Genomic DNA, 15,797 nt, shown 5'->3' with positions numbered 1-15,797 from the left:
TGTAAATGGTTATTTTGAGGAGCTTGACGAATCAGTCTATAGAGATGGCATTAATAGACTGGAACACCGCTATGAGAAATGTATCAGCCTTGGAGGAGATTATGTTGAGAAATAAAAAAAAAAAATTTTTAAAAACCTTGTTTTTCTTGGTCAGGCCGGAAACTTATCAATCCACCCTCGTAGATTTCCGTGCGAAGGAATAATAAGTACGTATAAATATTATAGATATGAGGAAGAATATAATAGGATTGTGTAAGAGAGGCGTAGGAAGGATGTAATACAGTATGAAAAGGCGTAGTGAGGTGTTAGAAAAAGATGCCAGAAGGTAAACACAATACAAAGGAAATGGTACGGAATATACGAAGGAATGCAAGGAAACTAAAATGAAAAATTTACCTAATGCCGACTAGAATTTATAGTAGTATGTGGCTAATGAGATGCATACCGATATGGGGATTTCCCCGTAGATTCCTCATGAAAATCCCATCAAAAAAGTGGTAATACTAAAATGAGGATTTTTCATATGGGTCTTAAGGGTCAAACCTACCAAATGTATAAATTTACAATTAAATCTACCTCGATAAGGCAAATCCGTTTGAAAATACTCTCGGTAAAATGAAAAAACTTGTAATAATAATACCTTTGCCTTAAACCAGATGCATCAGGTCAAGTAACAGTAAAACGATTGCAATTTAAGGTATGATTGACTACAAAACAGCCCGATAACACAATTTTACTTAAGAGCAAACAAATTTTACAATTTTAAGTGATATATGTATATATTGTATCTCATTAATAATAAAGTTCATTTTTCCAAAAAATTTTAATGGGGTAGCAATAATTTTTCCCTGCGGGGGTCACATGCGGCATTCCTGATGATGCACAAATGCGGCAAGGCGTTATATGCCCCTTCCTTGCCCTAGGTTCAACCTCATGGGGCCCACAAGAGGTAGTGTGACTACCTACTTAGCGAACCTACCAGCACCCCCCTGAAAATTCTAGTCAGGATCGTGTCCTCGGACGTCATTACTGTCCTGAGTTTGTATAATTTAGGGTGTTTGTGTGAAAATAAATAAGTGATATTCAGTTGCCCTTTAAGGAGTTCATCGCCCTTGTCCCACCTTTTTCCCCAATCCCTCCCAATTATAGATTAACTGAATTTTCCCCTAGCGCTGCGGCACACCAAAAAGCAGTGCGTGGGTTTGCCCCTTTGGCTTTGGAAGATTTGAAAACTGAAACAGGCGGCACGGTCCAGAATTTGAAAACGTTTTGTACTCAATGTGACAGCACAGACTACAAACTATAGTAAATGTTAAACACCCTGTATGTTTGGTTTTCAGCGGTCATCAGATACGACTATTAAGTTCACACAATTACAATATTCGCTGGCTTATCTGCTTGGGCAGTCGTTTTGTGAGAAGGCGTTCGGTGACGCCGATATATCCTCAAGCGACACAATGGACGATGTCAAAATAAAACCATCTCGTCGCGACGCTAGTCAAACCAACTAACCGACAAGTTTTATATGTATGTATATACATATGTAAGTACATACATAGGTACGTGTACACGCTACACGTAGCTTTTGTGAAGAGGATGGAATGTAATGTAATTTGTTTCCCGAATTTTGTATACAAAACACCGGATGCGTTCTAAAATAAATTGTTATTTCATTCAACAATTTATGAAACCGAATCGAATTATCTCAACAAACAGTCATTGTTAAATTAAATACAAACCCATATCCGATGTGTTGTGATTATATAGTATAATAATTTAATTAATTAATTTTCGAAATTGTTAAGTTTAATTTTTTGAAAAGGCTAACAAAACAATATGTACATATGAAATTATAACATCGTCATCGTAGTAATATTTAATCACAATTACTAGAGATTATTAATAAAAAATGTGAGTAAAAGTTCGTTTCCTATACCAACTTGTATTTTAGATAAAATTTAATTTATAAACGAATTGGGTAGTGTAGTACAAACTAATTAAACTACCCATTAGTTGTTACAATAGGGGACACATTTTCTGGTAAATTGGCGAGCAATTTCGGTTAGTTTGCATAATAGTCAATCAGTTCGTAAATCAACAAACACATTGGTCGGTTTACTTGTTCGTTATGAGAAAATTAAATAATCAAAGTTGATTGTTTAGTTTACAAATTAGTTAAATACAGGTAATTTGAAATTTTCGGTGCTGTTATTCTGTTTTCACTTCATTAATGTTTTTGATTACAGCATACCCATTGCTTTACTTGCTGTATTCTTTTATAGAATAGTAATAAAACTGCTTATGTCCTCTTGCATATATTAGTAATTTAGCACAGAACCTTTTTCAAACAATTAAGAGTTAGTTTAATATAAAAACAAACAACAAAATTTCATTTTTGAGATTATAATTGTCGCCAAAGTCCAATACTACAGAGCTTGGATTTTTTATAAATTTATCATTTGTATAAGATCTTAAGATTGTTAAAGGTGTATGTTTGGAGCACGGCACTGAACAAGTGCGAAACATGGACTGTGGGCGCTCAGGAAAAGAAAAAAAATAAGAAATTGGTTGGTAGGACACCTTCTCAGACATGAAGGTCTAGTCAAAGACATATTAGAGGCAGAAACGGAAGTTGGAAGGGAAAGATGTGGACCTAAATTAGATTACTGTTCGCAAATAGTTAAGGATGTGGGATGTTCTAGTTTTAGGAAAATATGACGATTAGCTCAGGATAGGAAAGAATGGAGGTGCATGTAAAACTGGTCTTAGGACTGACGACCTTATAATGTTGACGATGATGTTAAATTCTAAACTAACGTAGCTATAATTGACTTCTCAAATAATACGTCATTTTTCCGTTATTGAGAAATTCTATAATTTATTTTTTAAATTTTATTAAGATAATCTGATTAGGTAACGTAACTTCGGTTGAAAGCTGAAACGTCGCCATTGTTGGCAATCTCAGACTGCCAACAATTTAAAATAGACGTATTCATTGCAAACGTTTCCAGAAATTCCCGGTGGAATTGTCTTGGCGCGTCCTGTCAGACCATCGTCCCGATTGAGATAGACAAGGATAAAGGAGAATAAATTCGTCTATTATACTGCCAGAATGCATGGAAATCGATTTTATTGGAGGAAGTTGCGAGGCAGTCGGAAGAGGAAGATAAACAACGGTTTATCCTGTTGTCCTGACATTTGAATTTCCAAATACAAAATTAAATCAACATATAAATAAAAGTTAAACTGGTGATCGAAATTAAATTTCTTTTTTTCAACCTTCCTGCGGACCCTTTTAATAACTCTTTTGTGAGTGTTATACAAAAAAAAACGATTAATGCTAGTCACATGATATCAACATTTGTCTTTAGTGAATGCTTAACGTTGACAGGAACATAAATAAATGTAATGTTTCGCAATCAAATTACTTCTTATTGAAATATGATGGAATTTGTACTTAAATGCTGCACCGTAACCGCTTAAAAAAAGCAACATATCACATTTTATAGTACATGAAAGTTGTGTGAAAAAAGCTTGAATTTTAAGTAAATTTCGTACGATTTAAAACTAAATATGGGAAAATGTAACTACAGATAGGTGACAACCATGGAAGTACGATTATAATATCATAAAGCCTTCAGATACACCTCATCATCATAAGGTCGTGAGTTGTAAAATTGGTTAGACACGCACGTTCATTCTTTCCTATCCTGAGCTAATCTTCGCATTTCCCTAAAACTAGAACAACCCAGATCCTTTGCGATCAATAATCTAATCAAGGTCTACTTCTACACCTACTAACTGCCGTTTCTGCCTCTAATATGTCTCTCACTAGACCTTCATGCCTGAAAAGGTGTCCTCCTAACCTATCTCGCCTATTTCTTATTGACTTCCATAGAGTCTTCTGATCTCCTTTTGTTTCTAATATCTCTTCATTTCTACCCTTCTCTATCCACGGTATCCTCATCATTCGCCTGTAACTCCAATTGTCCAATGCTTTTAATCTTTTTAATTTTTGCCGCGCACGCCGTCGATATTTTGTACCCGTCCAGCGCCGCGCTCCAAACATCATCTTTAACAATCGTTTTCGAATTTCTTATACTGATACATCATCTGCAAATCTAAGCGTACTTATCTTTTGCCCCTCTATATTTATCCTTACAGTTGTACTGTCTTTCATGATATTGATCGCGTCTTCGATATATCGATTAAAAAGTAGCGGTGACAGTGTACATCTCTGTCTGACTCCCTTCCTCCTCAGATGCACCTACTTATGGGAATAAAATAAACATGTGCCATTCATAAAATTTTCGAAATAGCATCAGTACGAACGACGAAGGTATGCGTTTCTGATCGTTAATTTTTCAGAACGCTGTGACCTACATTTCTCTGGCGTTCACAGTTATTCTTTCCGAGCGACCGCACTGCGTTGCGCTGCGTTATAAATATACCACCAGTTCGTATATTTATATGATTCACATTGCTCGAAATGTTTGGTTAAAATTTGCACTCAAACCTCTATATTTTAATACCATTTACATAATCGAGTAAGAGATAGTAACCAAACAGCAAGACCCTCATAAAAATTACAGTAATTGTCGAGCTATTTCGGAAATTCGAACGGCGAGGGTTGGGAAAAATAAATGATTAGAAGAAAGGTGCGGTATTATAGGAGAGTGTTAAAAATAGGGGTAGAAGTCAGGAGGTATTAGTAAGAGTAGAAATATAGAGGGCGTCAAGGAAATTAATAATATGGAATTTACGAAATAGGTTGGTAGGACACATTTTTAAACATGAAGGATAAGTTAGAGAAGCATTAGAAGCAGAAACGATAATGGGTTAACAAATTGATTGCAAATATGTGATAATTAAAGATAGAAGCGGTAAAAAAAGCTTTTGACCAATAGGTAGTTCGACGATTTTATCCTTATCTATTCTAATTTACTGAAGCTTTCCGTAAACAAGTTGCATAAAATGCATTTAAAGTTGTTGTTGTAATATTATAATGTAATAATATTGTCTTTACAATCATTGTTGACCATTAGCACTCAAGAATCATCAGCTGCCGCCGTTGCAGGAGGGAATTCGACAGTCATTAGGAGATAATTCAACCTACCGAAAATTTTAACCCTTATTAAAAGTACGTAGACGGGAGGCGACTAGATATAGTTGCTAAACTAGAATACCGTTTGCAGATAATAATTACAAAAATAGGTTAGTCGAGTTTTCAAGAAATGCGAAGATTGGCTCAAAAAAGGAAGAAGTGAAGATGATGATGGACCAATTTTGGGGCTGAAGATGATTTGTTGAATGAGAAATTGATAAACCGCAGTGTCAGTAAACAATTATGTTACGGTGATTTTAGTGAAAAAACATTGTTAAGAAACGTTTATGAAAAGTTTGTCCAACTGTAAGTAGATATATAGGGGCTTATTCTTGAGTGATTTTTCAGTAAAATCAGTTTAATCACGATTTCAAATACCTACCCCAATCTTTTTGTGAATTTTGCTGTTGAAACTGACAATCTGTGATATACGAGTCTGATGTATATTATGTCAAAAAACATACGTTAGGTGGAACCCACGTGTCTTCCGTTAATGCTGTAAAGTAAAATATGTGTTTGAGTTTGGGAATCGAGCAAACATAAAGTCCTCGTCGGTTATTAGAAAGCACTTTCAATGGCAGTTTGTTTTGCAATCATTTGTTAAGGCTTTCAGCGGTTCTGGAGTAGGAGCAATTTATTTCAGACAATGGCGATGCAAAGGCTCGGCCCGCATCTAGAACAAACAACCGTAAATTGCGATTGCGAACTTTTTAGCGTTCCGCCCCCACTCGTCTCGAACCCCCCTCTAAAGTTAGACTGCATTAAAATTCGCTAATCTCGACGGACTCCCGCAACTTTTTTTTAACCAGGCCGAGCTTGTCTCAATTACTCTCTACATCGATCGAATTTTCAAAACCATCAACTCTTCAATCGCCATTCTGTTTTATCGCATTTTCGTTATTTTTATCTAAAATACAATTTCGGTAGTAAATGTCTCGATTAGCATGATGCTCACCTGCGATATTGTACAAATTTTACGATACATAGTATGATACGGTAGGAACAGACAACACCCACGAAGTTTTCTTAAAAAAAGGCTATGGGTTGCGTTTGGTTGTTTCGCTTATTTTTTTCTAACCCTTGAAACTAGGGAAGAAGTGGCTTTCGTCCTAAACATATACTCCTAATCATCTTGAGAAACTAAAATTTCAACAAAATCTTAGGTAATATTTACCATTTTATATTAGCAAATTGTTCCAATATTAATAATCAAGAATGTGTCACTTTTTTTATTTTTCAATAACTACTACAGATGGCGTTTCCCGCGCCGTTTGTAGGATTTCATAAACCGCTGTGTTAAAGTAACAGGTAGAGTTGGCCTGTGTTCTGTCGAAGCCGTCTGGGATTTCCACAGAATTCTAACCAACAAGGATATTTTTTGTACATCTATTAGTTTTTTTTATTTTGTATTAGTTTACTATTGAAACATCGATTTACTGTACGTATGTTGTTTACTGCGTGTAGTAAGTTTCGAGACAAGCAAAGAAAACCTTTCAAACCTGAAAGCTGTTGATAAGGATAACAAAACCGTACGTGTTGTCGAACGTTTCAAAAGGGAACGAATGAAGGCTCAGTGAATCTGGGATGGAGGTGGTGTAGATGTGTTGAACATGACACGTCGAAGCTTTCAGTTTCACTGCTGAAGCTTTAAATCCTGATCAGCTTTTCATTCGTCTTAATTCATATGCCATTACTTTAGCTAACAGTTCTATATAAATTTATAACTGCTTCTGCTACTGCTAAAGATGATTTTATTCATACGTTATTGAATTCCAATAATCATTTGCTAACTGATGAAAAGATCTGAATTCGTGAAACGGTGATATTGAATGATTTTTGTATGATACACTCTTGCAATTTTATTAAAAAAATAATAGTAGTTTTTAACAATCGAATTTTGAAATTTGTTTTCTGTTAAATATAAGAGATCCAAAACTTATAAGTACTTTGTTCCTAATTGTTTTCTTGATAAAATGTTGCCCCAATGAATTCTGTAAAATCTGCATTTTTTCGAAAATCATAGGACAAGCTTAATCTGTGTTGGAGCACATTTAATATTTGAAAGAGATAAGACAATCATTTATTACTGTTATGGGTTTAAAATTTAAATTCTGTAAATAGAAATGTTGTACGATAAAATGGTAAATGCCGCAGGCGATCGATACCTCTGTGCCCGATTGGCTTTCTTCTACAAGGAATATTAGAATTAAATTAACTATTGTGATTAGGAACAAAACGTAATCATTTTAGTAGACAAATATAAATTCTAACAATAATTTGGCCAATACAATAAATATGTAAGCGGAGGGAGAAGTTAATTTGTTCAACTTGTCCTAACTTCGTAACAATTATGATCTAATCCTCTTATGCAGATTTCGCATTGTCCGATGCATGAATAGCAAATAATAGTATATGCCAGATTTTGCATTAAGCGTTTCCAATTATGGCAAACAAATTGAATAATTTGCGTAAGGGATTAAATTCTACGGCTAATATTGTTTGTCGTGTTTATTCCTAAGTGCATGTAAACTATCCACGCTCACTTGTGTTTAACTAAAGTTGATAACGATTCCATACACATAGAACAGAAGACCGCCGTCAAGGGAACAGTTTACTTATACAAGAGTTTGGTAAGTCTTATTTATCGTTGAGATTACGAATATTTTGCCGTAAGTTGTTTGCAGTTTGTAGAAATGGTTTGTTTTGAGATCAAGTTAGCTGACTAGGAACGTGAAGGGAAAATATGAACGTTTCAGGCGAACGGTAACAAAAAGGGCACAAAATGTTCGTTTTCTAGTTGGCTACGTTATCAACAGAAAATCGATAACTATACAAGAGCTATAACGCCAACACAAGCACCAGGAGCTTTCGTATAATTTTCTTACCAGTGCACTTCCTGTTTAATGTTAAAAAGCTTTTTGACTTTTTCGAGAGTGCGTGACTGTTTTTGAAAATTTAGCAATACTGGGTATCATTTGGAATATTCTGAATTAAATCAATTTTACCTATCGCCATTAGTATTATTCCAGGTCCACGATCACAATTTCTGGTTGGGATAATAGTAAAGTTACAGATCATTATCGCGTTAGTTTCACCGCTTAATAATATTTTTAAATGTACCTGTACGAATAATAATAATATCGAACATTATATTTTAAAATAAAATACTACAAAAAGTTTAACATAATGCTAGTGGATTATATGCTTTTTACAATGGCTCTAATCATTTCCTCAAAAATATTTTATGAAAGCCCAAAAACAACAAAACAAATCACTACTACCCATCATAAAAACATTGTCTTGAACGAATGCCGCAAGCGATCGATACCACAGCCGCGGTCAATAAAGCAATTTAGGGGATGTGTTTCTAAATAATCAGGAACATTGCATGACCGTACCGGCATCCCACGGAGGGTTAGTCGATGCAAGACAGTTGATATAAACGAATAGTTTAAACAGTGAGATAAATGTACAATGATATAAATAGTCGATTCTTGTTTTGTTTTCTTAGAAACACCTGGATGTATTTATTTGGTTTCCAGAAGACGTTTAAGTGCAGGACACTATGGTGTCGTGTCATGCACTACATCTACGAGCCGCCACTGCGTTTAGTATTTTCGCAGTTGCTATTTGCAATCGACAGAAGACGGCGTTAATTTAATGTGATCTTCTGAGCAGTGATACCCGCCTAAAAGGCAGCAAAAGGGCATCTTCACATAAGATCCTCGCAGATATCAAGGGTCTGCGTCAGTTGCCGCTGCATTATTCATGTGCAACATGAGAGGACTTGGCAGGTGGATACCGCTTTCAGCAATTAGCAAGTTAATATGTAGCATACCTCGAATCAAGGAGCACTGAATCTGAACAAAGCTGTTTGCGACATTAGCAGGTCGTTGTATATCGCTGAATGACCTTTAATAAGCCTGACGGATGGCACATCTGACTTAAATTAGACACACTAATATATGAACAACGATCTGGTTCATCTTGTTTAGCATAATATTGTCATTGTCATTGTCACTCGTCATCCTTTACAATTACTTTATTCCCGATTTCAAATGAACACAAAATTTTACTAAATTCAGGTAATAGATAATGCAATTTTTTTGGGTATAGAATGAGGATAATTACGAAGCTGCCTTTTCTATACCCGAAGGATTATTTTCTTCATGAAACATTTGACTAATTTTGACTAGTAAAGTCCCGGGAGGAGTTGTAATTTTAATGGATCTACCTACTTATTTGAAAACTTCCTTGAGATTTGTCGGGTACATGCAAGTAACACTTAGGTCGTTATTTCATAGCCGCAGAGTTATCTCTACTAAATACAATGTTGAAACACGGAAACTACATGTCGTACTTAATAAAAAGGGAGGTGTTACCTAACCAGTTTTGAAAAACCGACAGAAAATTCATGGTTAAAAAAAAGAATGACAAAAAAGATATATTCTGATAATCCTGCCTAGGATCATCAAAATAAAACTAAAATATCTAATTTTCTAAGTTAGACATACACTTTAAGTAGAATTTTCTTTTAAGTTTAGCATTTTTGGTACAGGAATGGGACGAAATTTACAATGATTTTAATGATAATTTCGTTTGCAATGCAATTACTATTCTAGCAATATTTTTCGAATTTATTGATTTATTTTATGCATTTCTCGGTGTAGGCGTGTCAGCTGAGAGCTCGAGATAAGATAGGATAATAATCAAACAATTTTACAACTAGCAGATCTAATTGCTCCTGAAGGCGATTCGACCCTGCATTGTCCTTCTCCTTGCTAAATGTTAATACTGCTAAATCATCTACAAATCCAAGTAATACTAAATCTTTTGCCCCTGTAAATCCATCCCTGCAATCGTACTGCCTTTAATGATGTTGATTGCGTCTATGATGTATAGATTAAAAAGTAGCGGTGACAATGTGCATCCTTTTCTGACTCCTTTTCGAATATTTAACTCTCACTCTAAGTACAAAACAGTACATTTTTAAAGTGAAACTGCTTCACACAAGGTAGTAAGTTCGTTTCATGCGAGTTGCTATGTAACGAAATCATGCAACGGATGTCCCTTCTCCACTCGGCCACGTAGTCGAGTTCGTAGTGGGGATCGCTTGAGCCGTGAGCGCGCTTCAGTGCAACTTTCGTTACAGGCAACTCCGGCATGTATAGTGTAAAATTTAAATTCATATTGTACAAAAATAATACCATTAAACCAATTCCTTAACCCCTATCCTGGTATGTCTGCGTGTTTGAAGAATATTCCTCACCATTAGGTAGAATAAATTCATTCTAATATTATATACTATCGTTTCTTCCATGGTTTCGCAGATCATGTAATTGATGATACAAACGATTATCTAATAACTAAAAGTAAAGCGGTACGAAAATGAGGAGGAGCAGAACAATGGGCGAACGATACGCTTTATTATAAGGTGCAGAGAACTGCCTGTCAAAACTTTTACGTTTTACCTTATAGAACAAACTTGAGCAGCTTATTTTAAAAATCTGCCAATAAATTCTGTCGTTGATAAACGGGTTAAAAATGAAGGTGATAAATTTACCTTTCGTCTACCCGCAGTCGACTTGGTAGATCCCGTCATTGAGTAAGTCATTAAGTAAAGTGTTGTTTTGACGCACGATTACTTATAAGAGGGCATTCAAAGACAGAAGGACGAGAAAAAATATGGCGCAAAGTCAGGAGGGACTCGTTATTTCTCTTAACGACGATGATAACGCCTTAGTTGTTTTTTTTTCCGAAGAAATGACGGTCGTTCTAAGAGGGATGGGATAAGAGATGAAGCAAATCTGTCATGAAGCTCCCTCGTTTGTTGTTTAATCATCAAGAAAGACATTTGCCGAGAGGGATGGTGCTTTTGCACATTTTACTCTTTTATAGTCGCATGCTACTGTTTCGCATTTAATTTCGACATTGTCGCTAAAAGAACCTGTATAATCGATTTAAAGTGCGCATATCAATGCACCCAATTTGGTAACGACTTCTTTGAGAACTAATTACAAAATGAGGAGTTACAACCTTCCCAGTGCCTGAAGAATATTAACGAAAAGGGAATTTTTCATACAATTTTCTGGGTATAGATACCTAGCGTAATTACTCTACGTATAACTTATTCAAAAGGACTTTTGTCATAAACAAATATAAACTTACAAACTACGAAGGTGTTCAGATAAAACTAATTTTTATATCCTTCGAAAACAGCATTTTTTCTTCTGGGTAGAAGGTACCTACCCTATGTCATTTTCTACAAAATTTAGTTATGATCGATTAAGTAGTTAAGGTGTGAAATCGACCACATAAAACTAATTTTTCTATCTCCCGGGAACAATATTTTTTTCTGTATAAAAGGTACCCTATGTCATTTTCTGTATCCTTGACAATGTGCCTACAAAATATCATGATGATCGGTTAATTAGTTCAGGCATGAAAAGCCTACAAACAAAGTGCTTACCAGCATCCATTGCGTCAAGAGTTCACGTACGGTTGTTCCTGTAAAAAAAAAAACAGGTTTTAGTATAATTAGAAAATAATTTATCATTTAAAAAGCAAGACGAACCAGTTGCTAATCATTTTTATTCGAGAGGATATATAATAGAGAAAATTAAAAATAAAGAGTTGTTCATTCTATTATATTAATTAATCCTTCTAGTTCAAACTTCTAAGAAAAATTGAATCAACTGTCACGGATTCAGCGGAGCTGAATGAACTAACGAAGTAATTAGATTCTACTTTAAAAACGCCTGCTTTATTCTAATAATTGAATTTTGCGGCTTGTACATCGGCAAACACGGAAAATTACCAACTAGCGTTTAATTGAAAATGAAACTATAAACTGTTTAATAGAACGGTAGGCAATTTATTTTAAAAAGTACTGGAGACTGAACTGAAAATGTACTTTACTTTGAAATAATCGGATGCCTTTATTGGTGAATAATAAAAACAAGGAAAAAATGCAGAATACAGCAACTGACTGATGCACGAGCTGCATAGCACACGGCTCATGAGAATGAAACTTGTTGGTTTCTATCTTTTCTACATTTACCTCTTTATTAAACAAAAGTTTAATTTTTTTTTAAAATCAACAAAACTTAAAAGAAAACATACTTATGTAAATTTTCATTCGGAAAAAACAAAATGCAGACCTAAGACTAAGAGGAGCAGAGGCAAACCTAGACTAGATTAGGTACTGTTCACAAATAGGACGTAAAATGTTCTAGCTTTAGGAAAATGTGAAGATACTTCCAACAAGCTTTAGGACTAACGACCTTATGATGATGATAAAGATAGAACTAAACTGTACTCTCATTTATAAAGGGGTAATGATTATTATCCATAATTGAGTTTCTACCGCGTGCTTTTAGATTTCACTCACAATCTTATAAATTAAGCATTATTGTAGTGCCTTATTACGGTGAATTATTAGACTACTAGTAAAAACAAAGGTTAAGACATATTAATACACTGTTTTAATTCAAAGGAACAATCTTTATAGGTCACTTCTCTTTATATATCTTTTTTGTAGTTTTATTATGGTACAAACAAACTTTTTCTTAAAAATGCTTTGTCACTCAAACAAGTAATTTTTCTATCTACAATATTAAGGGAATGTTCGCGGTGGTTCTTTTGTTGTGGGAAAGACGTTGAAGGATGTAAATGTAAGTGCAGGTCGACAGAAGCGAGTCAGCGTTGTTGGAGTCGTCCTGGCAGCGTCCCGCCAAGGAAACAGGCGAGCCATTTACCACATTTTGTCGACGGAGAGCAGCGGCCTTAATGGAGTCCGTACTCATCAGATGATGATGGTGAACTTTGCGAGGTGGATAAGTTGCAGACAACGACGGACGGACGGACCCCTTTAGGTTTGGTTCCGACACCTTTAAGTGGCCACTCTCTGGTGGCCGGAACTGACGGTCAAGCTGCATGGCTAATGTTAGTTCGGTTTTTCCTCGAAGGGCGAACAAGCTCTCTCAACAACCTAGCCCTGTCGGAAATTTATGTCACACCACAGGAGATGAACGTATTTTTCCACTTCTTGCAGCTAAAAATACTGCGGCGCCTTCATCACGCAAGGTATATGTCGACAACATCTTCCAAAGTCGTTCTTTCTTGAAGACAAATGACACAAGTTCACATTTATAAACATGCAATTAAGTGAAATTCATGTATGAAAATACATTGATTTGTATAAGAAAGAATACGAAGCTTTACTTAGGTACTTCTATCATGCACTAAACGAAATACAAATCAGTAATCATACAGCAAGATAAAAGGACAGTACCCTCACGAGAGAAGTCCACTTTACATGCCCTTATTCAAGTATGTATTTCAATGCCTACGTTTGTTTTGTTTGGATGACTTCTCGAATAGATGACTTTTATATTTTATGAGAGATTTTCAATTGAAAATGGAATGTGAAGAGGTCCGTGTGTTAGTAAGCTAAACAATTTTATGATTTGTTAGTTATTTTATTGCATTAATAATTAAAAATGTTGTATATACACCCATTAGAAATGTTGTTTGGCAATATCCCGAAAATTGGTTCGAATTGTATATAAATGTGATTATACGAAAAGACTTTTCCTGCTGATACATTTTCTGGCTCTTCTACAGCTTACCGATATCCCACATTTTATGAGGGATTTTCGAATGCAAATGGAATGCGAAAGGGTTCGTACGCTACTATAGGCAAATGAGTTTATAATCTGTTACTTATGTCACTGAGTTACTCAATAATCACTTCGTTAAAAAATATACGCTTTTGATATATAAAACATCTAAATTAATAGTAAAAAATTGGTAAATCTTTCGGAAAAAAAGACATTATAACTGTTATTTTTTATTATTCATTACAGCTTTTGCCAATTTTATTAAATGGGACAAGATGTTATAGGTATATACTTAAAAATGTAAGGATACGTTACAAAGATGGAAGAGTGATACTTAGTTTGTATAAAGAGCAACAGGCAGATATAGACCTGAGGTTGCAACGTAGAGAGGTAAATATTAGGAAGGGAATCAGACAGGGATGCACACTGTCACCGCTATTTTTTAATCTACACATCGAAGACGCGATCAATATCATTAAAGACAGTACAACTGTACGGGTAGATATACAGGGGCAAAAGGTTAGTATGCTTAAATTCGCAGATGATATAGCAGTATTAGCATCTAGCAAGGAGGAGTTAGAGATAGCTTTAAATAAAATGGAAGAGGTATTGACAAAACAGTATTGTATGAAAATAAATAAAAGTAAAACAAAAATACTGGTATGCAAGGCAAGAAAAGATAGGGTAGTGGACCTCGCTTAGTACATTTTCCTCTCTCTTCTGTAACTTACTGATATCCCACATTTAATGAGAAAAAAGGAATGTGAATAGATTCGTGTGTTAATAAGGTAAATGATTTTTTAATTCGTTAGTTATTTCACATTTCATTTAGTCAATAACAAAAAGTGTTGTAGGCCCATTAGAAATTTTATTTTATATCCCGAAAATTGGTTCGAATTGTATAAATGTAATAGTACAAAGGGCTCTCTTGATACATTTTTGTCCCTCTTCTACAGCTTACCGATATCCCACATTTTATGAGGGATTTTCGAAATGCAAATGAGTGAGAAAAGCCGAAAAGGTTCCGGTGCTAGTAGGTAAATGATTTTATAATCTGCTACTTATTTCAATGAGTTAATAACTAAAGATGTTGTAGGCCCATTAGAAATTTTATTTGGTAATATCCCGAAAATTGGTTCGAATGGGTGCGTTTTTAGTGCGCACATTTAGTAAATTCCTGTGTTGTGTTCCTTTATCATTTAGTAGCCGAGGGCGTTTTTATGGTCTTCGTATATGCGGTTAAATGTTCTGGAGGCCACGACCACTTGGATTCGCTTTACTTAATTGCCAGAATAAATGAGCGAGCCACGTAAAGAGGTGTGTAACCGAGCTACTTGAGATGTGAAAGAAAACAAAAGAAAATTAACGGTACACACATATAACTCTATACGTAAACCCATACGCCGACTGTTTCTTTTATGTTGTTTTTGATGTCGCCTTTTTTTATAGCCGTTTTTTATTTGTTCCTCCGGTTAGTAAGGTTTCCGCTTCGTGGTTGTACGTATTATCCTCATAAACGAATAATTACGCGAATTTCATTTTATTTCTTTTTTCTGCATTTCCTTTTCCTTGTTCGACGCTATTTCACGAGATTTAAATAAAAGTTTTATCGCTTCGGATTTATATACTTACGCATATTTGTGTACGCATCAAATGAAAATACTTAGAGTGAAATTTAGTTATGACGATGAATACTTAAGGATGTTTGGGAGGTACAATCGGAGACAAGAGTACATAGAATTAGAAATTCATGATTAATTAGGTTTTCCAGCATATCATGAGGTAAATAAATAATATTTATCCTAAAAAAAAGTATACGGTTTGAGAGAAAATTTGGAATTTGACCAAAAACATTGAATAAAATAAGAATAACGAATAATATGGAAAATTTTTAACTGATTTTTGGCAGTAAATATGCCTTGGTTTCAACTTCGAAACAAAAAAATATTTAGTTTCAATCTCTATTAATAATGAGCGTAAAACTTTTTAATATGTTTAAATAATAATTAAAACTTTAAAATTGCATTTATTTCAGACAATTATAAATATTATCATTATATTATCAAGTAAAA

At 34.7% G+C, this 15,797-nt stretch overlaps 1 long non-coding RNA gene across 2 annotated transcripts in view; it reads right to left on the bottom strand.

The window, feature by feature from the left end:
• Nucleotides 1-15,797, bottom strand: part of LOC112904151 — a 129,333-nt gene that overhangs the window by 32,856 nt on the left and 80,680 nt on the right. For both annotated transcript variants that reach the window (XR_003230920.1, XR_003230921.1), the window contains exon 2: nucleotides 11,574-11,611. This is a non-coding gene — a long non-coding RNA (uncharacterized LOC112904151). The remainder of the gene's footprint in view (nucleotides 1-11,573; nucleotides 11,612-15,797) is intronic.

Source organism: Agrilus planipennis, unplaced genomic scaffold, assembly GCF_000699045.2.
Source record: "Agrilus planipennis isolate EAB-ADULT unplaced genomic scaffold, Apla_2.0 scaffold117, whole genome shotgun sequence".
Classification (NCBI taxonomy): domain Eukaryota; kingdom Metazoa; phylum Arthropoda; class Insecta; order Coleoptera; family Buprestidae; genus Agrilus; species Agrilus planipennis.
This window is presented reverse-complemented; position numbering and strand designations above follow the sequence as displayed.